Consider the following 15,604-nt stretch of genomic DNA (forward strand, 5'->3'; position numbering starts at 1 on the left):
CCACACCCAGCTAATTTTTGTATTTTTAGTAGAGATAGGGTTTCACCATGTTGGCCAGGATGGTCTCGATCTCCTGACCTCGTGATCTGCCCACCTCGGCCTCCCAAAGTGCTGGGATTACAGGCGTAAGGCACCGCAGCCGGTCTATAGTTTTCACTGTAGAAATCTTTCACTTCTTTGGTTAAGTTTATTCCTAGGTGTTTTATTTTATTTGCAGCTGTTGTAAATGGAGTTACTTTCATGATTTATCAGATTGTTTGCTGTTGACAGACAGAAATGCGACTAATTTTTGTATGTTGATTTTATATCCTGCAACTTCACTGAATTTGTTTGTCAGTTCTAATAGTTTTCTTGGTGAAGTCTTTAGGTTTTTCCAAGTTTAAGATCATATCATCTGCAAACAAGGATAATTGACTTCTTCATTTCCAATTCGCATGCTCTTTATTTCTTTCACTCATATGATTGCTTCAGCTAGGACTTCTAGTACTATGTTGAATAACAGTGATGAAAATGGGCATCCTTATCTTGTTTCAGCTCTTGTAGGAAAGGCTTTCACTTTTTCATTGTTCAGTATGATACTAGCTGTATAGTCTGTCATATATGGCTTTTATTGTGTTGAGGTATGTCCTTTATACCGAGTTTTTTAAGTTTTTTTGTTTTTTAACATGAAGGGATGTTGAATTTTATCAAGTGTTTTTTTCAGTGTCAATTGAAATGATCATATGGTTTTAATCCTTCATTCTGTTGATATGATGTATCCCACTGATTGATTTGCATATGTTGAATTATCTTTGCATCCCTGGGATATATCCCACTTTGTCATGATTAATGATCTTATTAATGTGTTGTTTAATTTGGTTTGCTAGTATTTTATTGAAGATATTTGCATCAATGTTCATCAGGGATATTGGCCTGCAGTGTTTTTTTGGTGTGCCTTTGTCTGGTTTTCGTATCAGGGTGATACTGGCCTCATAGAATGAGTTTAGAAGTATTCCTTCCTCTTCTACTTTTTGGAGTAGTTTGAGTTGGATTGGTATTTCTTTAAATGTTAGGTAGAATTCAGCAGTGAAGATAACAAACCCTGAGCTTTTCTATCCTGGCAGACTTTATTATGGCTTTAATCTCATTACTTGCTATTCATCTAATCTTGTTTGGGATTTCTTCAGGATCAATCTTAGTAGGTTGTATGTGTTTAAGAGTGTATCCATTTCTTCTGGGTTTTTCAATGTATTGTCATATATACTGGCTCATAGTACTCATTAATTATCCTTTGAATTTATGTGGTTTCAAATGTAATGTCTCCTTTTATATTTCTGATTTTTTAAAAAAATTTATTTATTATTATTATACTTTAAGTTGTAGGGTACATGTGCATAACGTGCAGGTTTGTTACATATGTATACTTGTGCCATGTTGGTGTGCTGCACCCATCAACTCGTCATTTACATCAGGTATAACTCCCAATGCAATCCCTCCCCCCTCCCCCCTCCCCATGATAGGCCCCGGTGTGTGATGTTCCCCTTCCCGAGTCCAAGTGATCTCATTGTTCAGTTCCCACCTATGAGTGAGAACATGCGGTGTTTGGTTTTCTGTTCTTGTGATAGTTTGCTAAGAATGATGGTTTCCAGCTGCATCCATGTCCCTACAAAGGACACAAACTCATCCTTTTTTATGGCTGCATAGTATTCCATGGTGTATATGTGCCACATTTTCTTAATCCAATCTGTCACTGATGGACATTTGGGTTGATTCCAAGTCTTTGCTATTGTGAATAGTGCTGCAATAAACATACGTGTGCATGTGTCTTTATAGCAGCATAATTTATAATCCTTTGGGTATATACCCAGTAATGGGATGGCTGGGTCATATGGTACATCTAGTTCTAGATCCTTGAGGAATCGCCATACTGTTTTCCATAATGGTTGAACTGGAAAATTGGCTAGCCATAAGTTGAAAGCTGAAACTGGATCCTTTCCTTACTCCTTATACGAAAATTAATTCAAGATGGATTAGAGACTATATTTCTGATTTTTTATTTACTTAGGTCTTCTTTCTTTTTTCCTTAGTCAGGCTAAAGATTTGTCACTTTAGCTTTTCGTAAGATCAACTTTGCTTTGATCTTTTGTATTTTTTATTTCAATTTTATTTATTTCTTCTCTGATATTATTTCTTTTCTTCTACTAATTTTGGGTTTGATTTACTCTTGTTTATCTAATTATTTAATCCACATGATTAGGTTGCTTATTTGCAGTTTTTCTGCTTTTCCAATGTAGGTGCTTATTGCTATAAACTTTCTTCTTAATACTGCTTTTGCTAGATCCCATAGGACTTTGTATGTTATATTTCCATTTTCCTTTGTTTCAACAAATTTTTAAATTTTCTTCTTAATGTCTTTATTGACCCAGTGGACATTCAGGAACATATTATCTAATTTCCATGTATTTGTATAGTTTCCAAAGTCCCTTCTGTTATTGATTTCTAGTTTTTTTCCATTGTGGTCAGAAAAGATATTTGATATGATTTCATTTCTTTTGAATTTTTAAAGACTTGTTTTTGGCCTAACATATGGTCTATTCTTAAGGATTATCCATGTGCTGAGAAGAATGTGTATTTTGCAGCTGTTGGATGAAATGTTTTGTAAATATCTATTAGGTACATTTGGTCTATAGTGCAGATTTAATCCAATGTTTATTTGTTGATTTTCTGTCTGGAAGATCTGTCCAATGCCAAAAGTGAGGTGTTGAAATCTCCAGCTATTATTGTATTGGAGTCCATTTCTGTCTTTAGCTCTAATAATATTTGCTTTATATATCTGGGTGTTCCAGTGTCAGGTGCATATATATTTATGCACCTCTTGCTGAATTGACCCCTTTGTCATTATATAATGACTTTGTCTTATTTCATAACTTTTGTCTTGAAATTTATTTTATTTAAGTATAGCTGCTCTGCTCTGTTTTTGTTTTCAATTGCATGGAAAATCTTTTCCCATCCCTTTATTTTTCAGTCTTTATGTGTCTTTACAGGGGGACTGTGTTTCTTGTAGGCAACAAGTCATTGGTTTTTTTTGGTTGTTGTTTTGTTTTGTTTTCATTCAGTCACTCAGTCATTTGATTGGAGATTTTAGTCCATTTATATTCAATGTTAGTATTGATAATATGACTCCTGTCATTTTGGTATTAGTTTTCTGGGTGTCTTTTGGTCCTCTCTTCCTTCTTTCCTTTCTTCTTGTCTTCCTTTCAGTGAAGATCATTTTCTCAGGTGGCATGTTTTAATTTCTTGCTTTTTATTTTTTTGTGTATCTGTTGTATATGTTTTGATTTGAGATTACCATGAAACTTGCAAATAATATCTTACAAACTCCATTATTTTAAACTGATGGCAACTTAACACTGATTGTATAAACAGACAAAAAACAAACACACAAAGAGAAAACTAAAAAATTCTACACTTTAACTTTATTCTCCCACTTTTAAACTTTGTGTTCTTTCTATTTATACTGTATTATACTGTCTATTCTTGAAAAGTAGTTTTAGTTTTATTTTTGATAGGTTCGTCTTTTAGTCATTCTACTCAACACATGAATAGTTTATACACCACAATTACAGTGTTATCATATTCTGTGTCTATCTATGTACCTACTATTACCAGTGTGTTTTGTACCTTCAAGTGATTTCTTATTGCTCACTACAGTTCTTTTCTTTCAGATTGAAGAACTCCCTTTAACATTTATTGTAGGCTAGGCCTGGTGTTGATGAAATCCCTCAGCTTTTGTTTATCTGGGAAAGTATTTCTCTTTCACCATTGAAGTATATTTTCACTGGATTTATTATTCTAGGATAAAGGATTTTTTCTTTCAGTACTTTAAATATGTCATGCCACTGTCTCCTGGTATGTAAAATGTCAACTGAAAAATCAGTTGCCAGACATATTGGAGCTCCTTTGTATATTATTTGTTTCTTTTCTCTTACTGTTTTTAGGATCCTTCCTTTATCCTTGACCTTCGAGGGTTTGATTATTAAATGTGTTGAGGTAGTCTTCTTTGTCTTGAAATTTATTTTATCTAATATAAGCATAGCTATAGTTTTCACTTGCATGGAGTATCTTTTATCATCCCTTTATTTTTAGTCTATGTGTGTCTTTATAGGAGTATGTTTTTGATTCCTTCTCTGTGTTATCTTGAATTTTGTTGAACTTCCTCAAAACAGCTATTTTGAATTCTCTGTCTGAAAGGTCACAGATCTCTATCTCTCTGGGATTAGTCCCTGGTGCTTCATTTAGTTTGTCTGGTGAGGTCATGTTTTCCTGCATGGTCTTGATGTCTGTGGATGGTCTTTGATGTCTGGGCATTAAAGAGTTCAGTATTTATTATAGTCTTTGCAGTCTGGGAGCTTGTTTGTACCTATCTTTCTTGGGAAGGCTTTCCAGGTATTCAAAAGGACCTGGGTGTTGTGATGTAAGTCTTTGGTCACTGAAGCTATATCTGCTTTAAGGGGCATCCCAAGCTCAGTAATGCTGTAGCTCTTGCAGGCTTGTAGAGGTACTGCCTTGGTGGTCTTGGATAAGATCTAGAAGAATTCTCTGGATTAGCAGGCAGAGACTCTTGTTCTCTTCCCTTACTCTCCCAAAAACAAATGGAGTCTCTCTCTCTCTCTCTGTGCTGGGGGAGGGTGATACAAGCAGCCCTGTGGCCACCACCACTGGGACTGTGCCGGGTTAGACTCAAAGCCAGCACAGCACTGAGTATAGCTCAAGGCCCACAGTGGCCACTGCCTGGTTACTGCCTACATTCACTCAAGGCCCAAGGGCTCTACAATCAGAAAGGGGCGCATCCAGCCAGGTCTGTGTCCTTCCCTTCAAGGTGGTGAGTTCCCCCAGCCCCAGGCAGGTCTGGAGATGCCACCCAGGAGTCAGAGTCTGGAGTAGAGAACCTTAGGAATCTACCTGGTGCCCTATTTTACTGCAGCTGAGCTGGCACTGAAGCCATAAGACAAGTCCCTCCCACTCTTTCCTTCCCTTTCCTTAAGCAGAGGGGCCTATTCCTATGGCCACCATTGCCCCTGGCCTGTGGTGAGTACTGCCTGGCTACCACTGATATTTATCAAAGACCCAAGGCCTCTTTAGTCAACTTGCAGTGAATTCTGCCAGTCCTGAGTCTCTGCTTTCAGGGCAGTGGGTTCCCCTCTGTCCCAGGACAGGTCTAGAAATGTCATCCTGGACCCAAAGTCTGTAACCAGAAACCCCCAAGAGCCCACTTGGTGCTCTGCCCCACTGTGGCCAACCTAGTATGCAAGTTGCAAGAAAAAGTCCCCTTTACTCTTCCGTCTCCTTTCCTCAAGTAGAAGGAGGTTTTTTTTTCCCCCATAGCTACCACGTGAAGCCAGTACAGGCTTGAGTCTCACCCAAGGCCTGTAACGAGTACTGCCGGGCCACCACTGCTGAATATTCAGGGCCCAAAGACTCTTTAGTCAACAGGTGATAAATTCTGCCAGGACTGGTTCTTTCTGTTCAAGGCAGCAAGTTCCCTTCTGGCCCATGTTACCTGAACATGTTTCCATGACCTAGGGCCTGGAATAGGGGCCTCCTCTGCCTCATTTCTTATCCTACTATGGCTGAGTTGGTATCCAAGTTGTAAGACAAAGTCCTCTTTACTCTCTGCTCTTCTGTTCTCAAGCAGAGCGAAGGAGTCTCTTCCAGAGCTGTGAGCTGCATTGCCTGGGGTTGGGGAAGGGGTAACACAAGCCCTCCCTTGGCTGCCCCAGCTGGTGTCTCAGTAGGTCACATATTCCCCAAGTCCATTGGCTTTGAGCCCAGCATGGCACCAGTACTTGCCCAGGAATTCCAGTCTTTTGTTGTCTAGACTGCCTTGCAAATTTGTTTAGAAACCCAGAGCCCTTTAGCCAATGGTGGTGGGCCTTGGTACTCAGGTCCCAACTACTGAGATGGAAGATTTACCAATGACTAAGGCTGGTATAAATGCTTCCTCCATGGGCTCTGGCAGAGTTCTGCCCCATGTTGCTTTCCACTGTGACAGGGCAGCACTGAGTTCCAAAGCAAAGTCCTATAATCACTGTGCTCTGCCTCCCTTAAGCACACAGATTCTCTCTCTGTGCCATGAAGCTGCTGCCAGGGAATTGGGGAGGGGAGGGGTAGGCGATTCAAGAATGTCTTTCCTACCTACTTCAGTGCCCCTTTCCTTAATACGATGTTAAAACCAGGTGCTATTATAGCTCATCTGAGTTTTTTGTTCTTGTAAAGGACCTTTTTTGTGGATAGTTGTTCAATTTGGTTTTCCTCTGAGAGAGATGATTGCTGGAGGCTTCTATTTGGCTATCTTGCTCTGCCTCCTCCCTAATCATAACTATTTTAAATTCTTCATCTGTTAATTCTAAAATTTCTGACATATCTGAATCTGGTCCTGATTTTTTTTTTTCTTCAAGATGCTCTTCAAGTAGAACAGACTGTTTTATGACTTTAACATGCCTTGTAATTTTTTGTTTAAAGCCTGATATAATATATTGGCTAAAAAAATTGTCATAAATAGTCCATTAGTGTGAAATTTTATGTTATTTGGCTAGAAGTTAGACCATGTTCACTGTTTGCTGTAGCTGTGTCACAGGCAAAAATTTTCCTTAACGTTTTGTTTTTGACTCCCTCGTCTTTGGGTTTCCCTAGAGACTCTGTCTCAAACTGGGTCTGAGGCTTCTAGTTCTTTCATCTATAATCTCCTGTTCATACACAGTAGCCTAAAAATGTGTTGGCAAGGTGTGAGGGAAGGAGAAGCATTGTGTAATCATATGATTAGGTCTCAGTCTTTTTTTTTTTTAAAATTATACTTTAAATTCGAGGGTACATGTGCACAATGTGCAGGTTTGTTACATAGGTATATATGTGCCATGTTGGTTTGCTGCACACAGTAACTCGTCATTTACATTAGGTATTTCTCCTAATGCTATCCCTTCCCCTGTCCCCCACCCCATGATAGGCCCCTGTGTGTGATGTTCCCTGCCCTGTGTCCAGGAGTTCTCATTGTTAAGTTCCCACCTACGAGTGAGATCATGTGGTGTTTGGTTTTCTGTCCTTGTGATAGTTTGCTCAGAATGATGGTTTCCAGCTTCATCCATGTCCCTGCAAAGGACATGAACTCATCCTTTTTTATGGCTGCATAGTATTCCATGGTGTATGTGTGCCACATTTTCTTAATCCAGTCTATCATTGATGGACATTTGGGTTGGTTCCAAGTTTTTGCTATTGTGAATAATGCCACAACAAGCATACATGTGCATGTGTCTTTATAGTGGCATGATTTATAATCCTTTGGGTATATATCCAGTAACGGGATTGCTGGGTCAAATGGTATTTCTAGTTCTGGATCCTTGAGAAATTGCTACACTATCTTCCACAATGGTTGAACTAGTTTACAGTCCCACCAACAGTGTAAAAGTGTTCCTATTTCTCCACATCCTCTCCAGCATCTGTTGTTTCCTGATTTTTTAATGAACATCATTCTAACTAGTGTGAGATGGCATCTCATTGTGGTTTTGATTTGCGTTTCTCTGATGATCAGTGATGATGAGCATTTTTTCATGTGTCTGTTAGCTGCATAAATGTCTTCTTTTGAGAAGTGTCTATTCGTATCCTTTGCCCACTTTTTGATGGGGTTGTTTGTTTTTCTCTTGCAAATTTGTTTAAGTTCTTTGTAGATTCTGGATATTAGCCCTTTGTCAGATGGGTAGATTGCAAAAATTTCTCCCATTCTGTAGGTGTCCTGTTCGCTCTGAGGGTAGTTTCTTTTGCTGTGCAGAAGCTCTTTAGTTAATTAGATCCCATTTCTCAATTTTGGCTTTTGTTGCCATTGCTTTTGGTGTTTTAGTCATGAAGTCCTTGCCCATGCCTATGTCCTGAATGGTATTGCCTAGGTTTTCTTCTAGGGTTTTTATGGTTTTAGGTCTAACATTTAAGTCTTTAATCCATCTTGAATTAATTTTTGTATAAAGTGTAAGGAAGGGATCCAGTTTCAGCTTTCTACATATGGCTAGCCGGTTTTCCCAGTACCATTTGTTAAATAGGGAATCCTTTCCTCATTTCTTGTTTTTGTCAGGCTTATTAAAGATCAGATAGTTGTAGATGTGTGGTGTTATTTCTGAGGCCTCTGTTCTGTTCCATTGGTCTATATCTCTGTTTTGGTACCAGGATCATGCTGTTTTGGTTACTGTAGCCCTGTAGTATAATTTGAAGTCAGGTAGTGGGATGCCTCCAGCATTGTTCTTTTTGCTTAGGATTGTCTTGGTAATGAGGGCTCTTTTTTGGTTCCACATGAACTTTAAAGTAGTTTTTTCCAATTCTGTGAAGAAAGTCATTGGTAGCTTGAAGGGGATGGCATTGAATCTGTAAATTACCTTGTGCAGTATGGCCATTTTCACGATATTGATTCTTCCTATCCATGAGCATAGAATGTTCTTCTATTTGTTTGTATCCTCTTTTATTTCGTTGAGCAGTGGTTTGTAGTTCTCCTTGGAGAGGTCCTTCACATCCCTTGTAAGTTGGATTCCTAGGTATTTTATTCTCTTTGCAGCAATTGTGAATGGGAGTTCACTCATGATTTGGCTCTCTGTTTGTGTGTTAATGGTGTATAGGAATGCTTGTGATTTTTGCAGATTGATTTTATAATCTGAGACTTTGCTGAAGTTGCTTATCAGCTTAAGGAGATTTTGGGCTGAGATGATGGAGTTTTCTAAATATACAATCATGTCATCTGCAAACAGGGACAATTTGACTTCCTCTTTTCCTAATTGAATACCCTTTATTTCTTTCTCTTGCCTGATTACCCTGGCCAGAACTTCCAATGCTGTGTTGAATAGCAGTGGTGAGAGAGGTCATCCCTGTCTTGTGCCAGTTTTCAAAGGGAATGCTTCCAGTTTTTGTCCATTCAGTATGATATTGGCTGTGGGTTTGTCATAAATAGCTCTTATTATTTTGAGATACATTCCATCAATACCTAGTTTATTGAGAGTTTTTAGCATGAAGTGCTGTTGAATTTTGTCAAAGGTCTTTGCTGCATCTATTGAGATAATCATGAGGTTTTTGTCGTTGATTCTGTTTATGTGATGGATTACGTTTTTTGATTTGCATATGTTGAGCCAGCCTTGCATCCCAGGGATGAAACAGACTTGATAGTGGTATATAAGCTTTTTGATGTGTTGCTGGATTCGGTTTGCCAGTATTTTATTGAGGATTTTTGTATCGATTTCATCAGGGATCTTGGTCTCAAATTCTCTTTTTTTGTTGTGTCTCTGCCAGGCTTTGGTATCAGGATGACACTGGCCTCATAAAATGAGTTAGGGAGGATTCCCTCTTTTTCTATGGATTGGAATAGTTTCAGAAGGAATGGTATCAGCTCCTCTTTGTACTTCTGGTGGAATTCAGCTATGAGTCCATCTGGTCCTGGACTTTTTTTGGTTGGTAGGCTATTAAATATTGCCTCAATTTCAGAGCCTGTTATTGGTTTATTCAGGGATTCAACTTCTTCCTGGTTTAGTCTTGGGAAGGTGTATGTATCTAGGAATTTATCCATTTCTTCTAGATTTTCTAGTTCATTTATATAGAGGTGTTTATAGTATTCTCTGATGGTAGTTTGCATTTCTGTGGGATCGGTAGTGATATCTCCTTTATCATTTTTTTATCGCATCTGTTTGATTCTTCTCTCTTTTCTTCTTTATTAATCTTGCTAGTGGTCTATCAATTTTGTTGATCTTAAAAAAAAAAAAACCCAGCTCCTGGATTCATTGATTTTTGAAGGTTTTTTTTGTGTCTCTATCTCCTTCAGTTCTGCTCTGATCTTAGTTATTTCTTACCTTCTGTTAGCTTTTGAATTTGTTTGCTCTTGCTTCTCTACTTCTTTTAATTGTGATGTTAGGGTGTCAATTTTAGATCTTTCCTGCTTTCTCTTGTGAGCATTTAGTGCTATAAATTTCCCTCTACACACTGCTTTACATGTGTCCCAGAGATTCTGGTACGTTGTGTCTTTGTTCTCATTGGTTTCAAAGAACATCTTTATTTCTGCCTTCATTTAGTTATTTACCCAATAGTCATTCAGAAGCATGTTGTTCAGTTTCTATGTAGTTGTGTAGTTTTGAGTGAGTTTCTTAATCCTGAGCTCTAATTTGATTGCACTGTGGTCTGAGAGAGAGTTTGTTGTGATTTCTGTTCTTTTACCTTTGCTGAGGAGTGCTTTACTTCCAACTATGTGGTCAATTTTGGAATAAGTGCGATGTGGTGCTGAGAAGAATGTATATTCTATTGATTTGGGGTGGAGAGTTCTGTAGATGTCTATTAGGTCTGCTTGGTGCAGAGGTGAGTTCAATTCCTGGATATCCTTGTTAACCTTCTGTTTCATTGATCTGTCTAATATTGACAGTGGGGTGTTAATGTCTCCCATTATTATTGTGTGAGAGTCTAAGTCTCTTTGTAAGTCTCTAAGGACTTGCTTTATGAATCTCGGTGCTCCTGTATTGGATGCATATATATTTAGGATAGTTAGCTCTTCTTCTTGAATTGATCACTTTACCATTATGTAGTGATCTTCCTTGTTTCTTTTGGTCTTTGTTGGTTTAAAGTCTGTTTTATCAGAGACTAGGATTGCAACCCCTGCTTTTTTTTTTTTTGCTTTCCATTAGCTTGGTAGATCTTCCTCCATCCCTTTATTTTGAGCCTATGTGTGTCTCTGCACATGAGATGGGTCTCCTGAATACAGCACACTGATGGGTTTTGACTCCTTATCCAATTTGCCAGTCTGTGTCTTTTAATTGGGGCATTTAGCCCATTTACATTTAAGATTAATATTATTATGTGTGAATTTGATCCTGTCATTATGATGTTAGCTGTTTATTTTGCCCATTAGTTGAGGCAGTTTCTTCCTAGCACCAATGGTCTTTACAATTTGGCATGTTTTTGCATGGCCGGTACTGGTTGTTCCTTTCCATGTTTAGCGCTTCCTTCAGGAGCTCTTGTAAGGCAGGCCTGGTGGTGACAAAATCTCTCAGCATTTGCTTGTTTGTAAAGGATTTTATTTCTTCTTCACTTGTGAAGCTTAGTTTGACCAGATATGAAATTCTGGGTTGAAAATTCTGTTCTTTAAGAATGTTGAATATTGGCCCCCACTCTCTTCTGGCTTGTAGAGTTTCTGCCAATAGATCCACTGTTAGTCTGATGGACTTCCCTTTGTGGGTAACCCGACCTTTCTCTCTGGCTGCCCTTAACATCTTTTCCTTCATTTCAACTTTGGTGAATCTGACAATTATGTGTCTTGGGGTTGCTCTTCTCGAGGAGTGTCTTTGTGGTGTTCTCTGTATTTCCTGAATTTGAATGTTGGCCTGCCTTGCTATGTTGGGGAAGTTCTCCTGGATAATATCCTGAGCAGTATTTTCCCACTTGGTTCCATTCTCCCTGTCACTTTCAGGTACACCAATCAAACGCAGATTTGGTCTTTTCACATAGTCCCATATTTCTTGGGGGCTTTATTTGTTTCTTTTTACTTTTTTCTCTAAACTTCTTTTTTCACTTTATTTCATTAATTTGGTCTTCAATCACTGATAATCTTTCTTATACTTGATTGAATCAGTTAATGAAGCTTGTGCATGCATCACGTAGTTCTCGTGCTATGGTTTTCAGCTCCATCAGGTCATTTAAGGTCTTCTCTACACTGTTTATTCTAGTTAGTCATTCATCTAACCTTTTTTCAAGGTTTTTAGCTTTCTTGTGATGGGTTCAGACATCCTCCTTTAGCTTGGAGAAGTTTGTTATTACTGACCTTCTGAAGCCTGCTTCTGTCAGCTTGTCAAAGTCATTCTCCATCCAGCTTTGTTCCGTTGTTGGCGAGGAGCTGCGATTCTTTGGAGGAGAAGAGGTCCTCTGGGTTTTAGAATTTTCAGCCTTTCTGCTCTGTTTTCTCCCCCTCTTTGTGGTTATTATCTACTTTTGGTCTTTGATGCTGTTGACCTACCGATGGAGTTTTGGTGTGATGTCTTTTTTGTTGATGTTGATGCTATTCCTTTCTGTTTGTTAGTTTTCCTTCTAAGAGTTAGGTCCCTCAGCTGCAGGTCTGCTGGAGTTTGCTAGAGGTCCACTCCAGACCCTGTTTGCCTGGGTATCACCAGCGGAGGCTGTAGAACAGCAAATATTGCAGAACAGCAAATATTGCTGCCTGATCCTTCCTCTGGAAGCTTCATCCCAGAGGGTCACCTGCCTGTTTGAGGTGTCAGTCATCCCCTACTGGTAGATGTCTCCCAGTTAGGCTACATGGGGGTCAGTGACCTACTTGAGAAGGCAGTCTGTTCTCAGAGCTCAAACACCATGGTGGGAGAACCACTGCTCTCTTCAGAGCTGTCAGACAGGGACATTTAAATCTGCAGAAGTTTCTGCTGCCTTTTGTACAGCTATGCCCTGCCCGTGAGAGGTAGTGTCTACAGAGGCAGCAGGCCTTGCAGAGCTGTGGGCTCTGCCCAGTTTGAGCTTCCCCAGCTACTTTGTTTACCTACTCAAGCCTCACCAATGGTGGACACTCCTCTCCCTGCCAGGCTGCTGCCTCACAGGTCAATTTCAGACCTCTGTGCTAGCAGTGAGCAAGGCTCCATGGGCATGGGACCCACTGAGCCGGGTGTGGGATATAATCTCCTGGTGTGCCGTTTGCTAAGACCATTGGTTAAGTGCAGTATGTGGGGGGATGGTTGTCCCGATTTTCCAAGTACAGTCTGTCACTGCTTCCCTTGGCTAGGAAAGGGAAATCCCACAACCCCTTGCACTTCCTGGGTGAGGTGATGCCCACCCTGCTTTGGCTCACCCTTCGTGGGCTGCACCCACTGTCCAACCAGTCCCAGTGAGATGAACCAGGTACCTCAGCTGGAAACGCAGAAGTCACTGCCTTCTGCGTTGATCACACTGGAAGCTGCAGACTGGAGCTCTTCCTATTCGGCCATCTTGGAACGGAATAGGTCTCGGTCTTTTATTGTGCTTGTCTCCCTGGGCTGTGGCCTTCACAAATGCGTTTCTGCTTTTTTTTTTTTTTTTTTTTTTTTTTTTTTTTTTTTTTAACTTTTAGGTTCAGGGATACATGTGCAGGTTTGTTATATAGGTAAATTGTGTGCCACAGGGTCTTGGTGTACAGATTATTTCATTGCCCAGGTAATAAATCTAGTACCATAGTACCTGTTAGGTAGTTTTCTGATCCTCACCATCCTCCCTCCCTCAAACCTTAAGTAGGCCCCAGTGTCTGTTGTTCCCTTCTTAGTGTCCAGTTTTTTCCCCCTCTTTGATCAGATAGGAATGTTAGAGGGCTTCGGAGTTGAGTATCTTCCTCTGCCACAAGGAAGGCTAGGGGAGATTGGAGTTGGGTATTTCTCTTCTCCCAAGCTAGTTAGGCTCTTGTAAAACCTAAGTTAGTCAGACTCTGGTAAAACAGTTTCCCTTGAGGACAGGCTTTTGCTAAGAACAGGACACTTTGTGTGTATTTCAAAATCGTTACTCTCTCATGTTGAAAGTCTGAGGGGATTTTTCTCTAATCCTCATTCTGAAAACTTCATGGAGTTCTTGGAAGAAAAACTCAGGGAAGTGTGGAGGTCTCTCTAAGGCCTCTGAGAGTTTTTAACTCTCAGCCTCATTCATGCTTAGCCTCTGGCACATCTTCGTTTACAGTTTGTGTTCCTACTGGTATTAGCTTCACTGACAGGTTTCTGCTACTGGGTTTCTGCTCCTCGTAAGCTGTGATTCTGTATTTTTCTGTCTCTCCAATATTTTGTAGCAGGTTGCAGTGTGACTTCAACTTTCTGATGAATCTAAGAAGAATTCTTATTTTTCAGTTCAGCTTTTTTTTTCTTGTTGTGAGGATGGGAGTGACAACTTCAAAGCTCTGTAAATATCAGACTAGTGCTATTGATTTTTAGTAAATTGATCTTGTATCTGGGAATTTTTCATAATTCTCTCTTTTTAGTTATTTGTTGATTTTATTGGATTTCAATCTCACCTGTAAGTAATTACAATTTTATATCTTTCTTTTGAATTATTGTATCTTCTATTTTTTTATTGCATAGGAATCTTCCCTTATTAACTTCTAAAGCTCTATAAATTATTCAGTATAGTGACCATGTATTAAGAATAAGTTAACTATCTCCTGACTCTTTGAGGTTTTCATAATCAATTTTTAAAATTATTTACTGATGCTTAAGTGATTTATTTTCTTAGGACTTTAGAAGTCTCACCCTCTGATGTATAATTTTTCATCTCTACTTGAAAATTTAATGCCATTTTTATTTGTTTTTAAAAGGTGAGGTTTTGACTTTTAAGATTAAAATATCAGGTTAATAATTTTCATATATTTCATTTTGACTGAAGAATGATGGTTGAATTATACTTTCCTGCATGTATTGAGATAATCATATAACTAAACAAAAACTGTTAATGTAGTAAGTTACTTTAATTTTCTAGTATTAAATCACATTTGGATTCTTGAGATAGATTCAACTTGGTGATGATATATTATTATTTTTCATATTTTTTTCTGGATTTGGTTTGCTAATGATTTATAATTTTTTTCTTGACTCTTCCAGATATATACAGTGTCTTCGTTTCAGATATTTAAAGAGTTTCAATAATCTTCTTGTCTATAAACAAAGGATTTTCTACCAATGTGGTGTTCTCTCTCTTTCTCTCTAAGAAAACTCACCCCATTGCTATATTAATAGCTCAATTTACCTTTTATTAGATAGTTTATACATTCTATTAATAGTTAACTTTCTGAAACTTTATGTGTTGATTCTCAACAATGTTATTAAGGGGTTAGTTTTCATTATATGAAGTCCTCATAATACCATATGCACATGATACTTTGTGGTTTTCTTTAATGTAATGAAGTCAAATTTGGAATTTTTTTGAGGTTATGAAAATATTCATTAAGTTATTTAAACATATTTATTGAATATCTACTATGTGTCAATTATTATTCTAAATGTCGAGGACACAGTAATAGGAAAAAGAAAAAATCCTTGTCTCAATCAAGCTTCTTGGTAATAGTCTTAGGACCTAATGATGGCATCAGCATAGAAATAACTTTATTGTGATGTTCCACAATTCATACAGAAAACGATTTTTGCTAGTCATTTCAGGCCTAGGGCTAAAATCACTTTTAATCAATGACAAAAAACATATATACCACTTATAATCAATGATAAAAAATCAAATTTGACTTCCTTACTACTTACTACTAGTCCTTTTCAATTATAGCTTATATAAACATGAAGTATTCATTTGTAATAAAAAAGTGATACAAATAAATCTATAAAATTATTTGCTACTATGTATATACAAATATTTTTAAATGGCTTGGATACATTTTGATGTCAGTATACCAGATGAATCTGTAGCACACTCTAAAAATGTTTCTTAAAATGCTTACAAGTACAAATATGTATCTTTTCATATTCAAAATTAATGAATGGATTATTCAAAGACAAGAAATGATATACTCATTTTGATTAACATTTAACAACTCAAGTAGTATTAATTAATTAGAAAACTTACAACTTTTTTATATTCACTTTTATATTATAATGAGCTT

The sequence above is a fragment of the Chlorocebus sabaeus genome, chromosome 20 (genome assembly GCF_047675955.1).
Source record: "Chlorocebus sabaeus isolate Y175 chromosome 20, mChlSab1.0.hap1, whole genome shotgun sequence".
Lineage (NCBI taxonomy): Eukaryota > Metazoa > Chordata > Mammalia > Primates > Cercopithecidae > Chlorocebus > Chlorocebus sabaeus.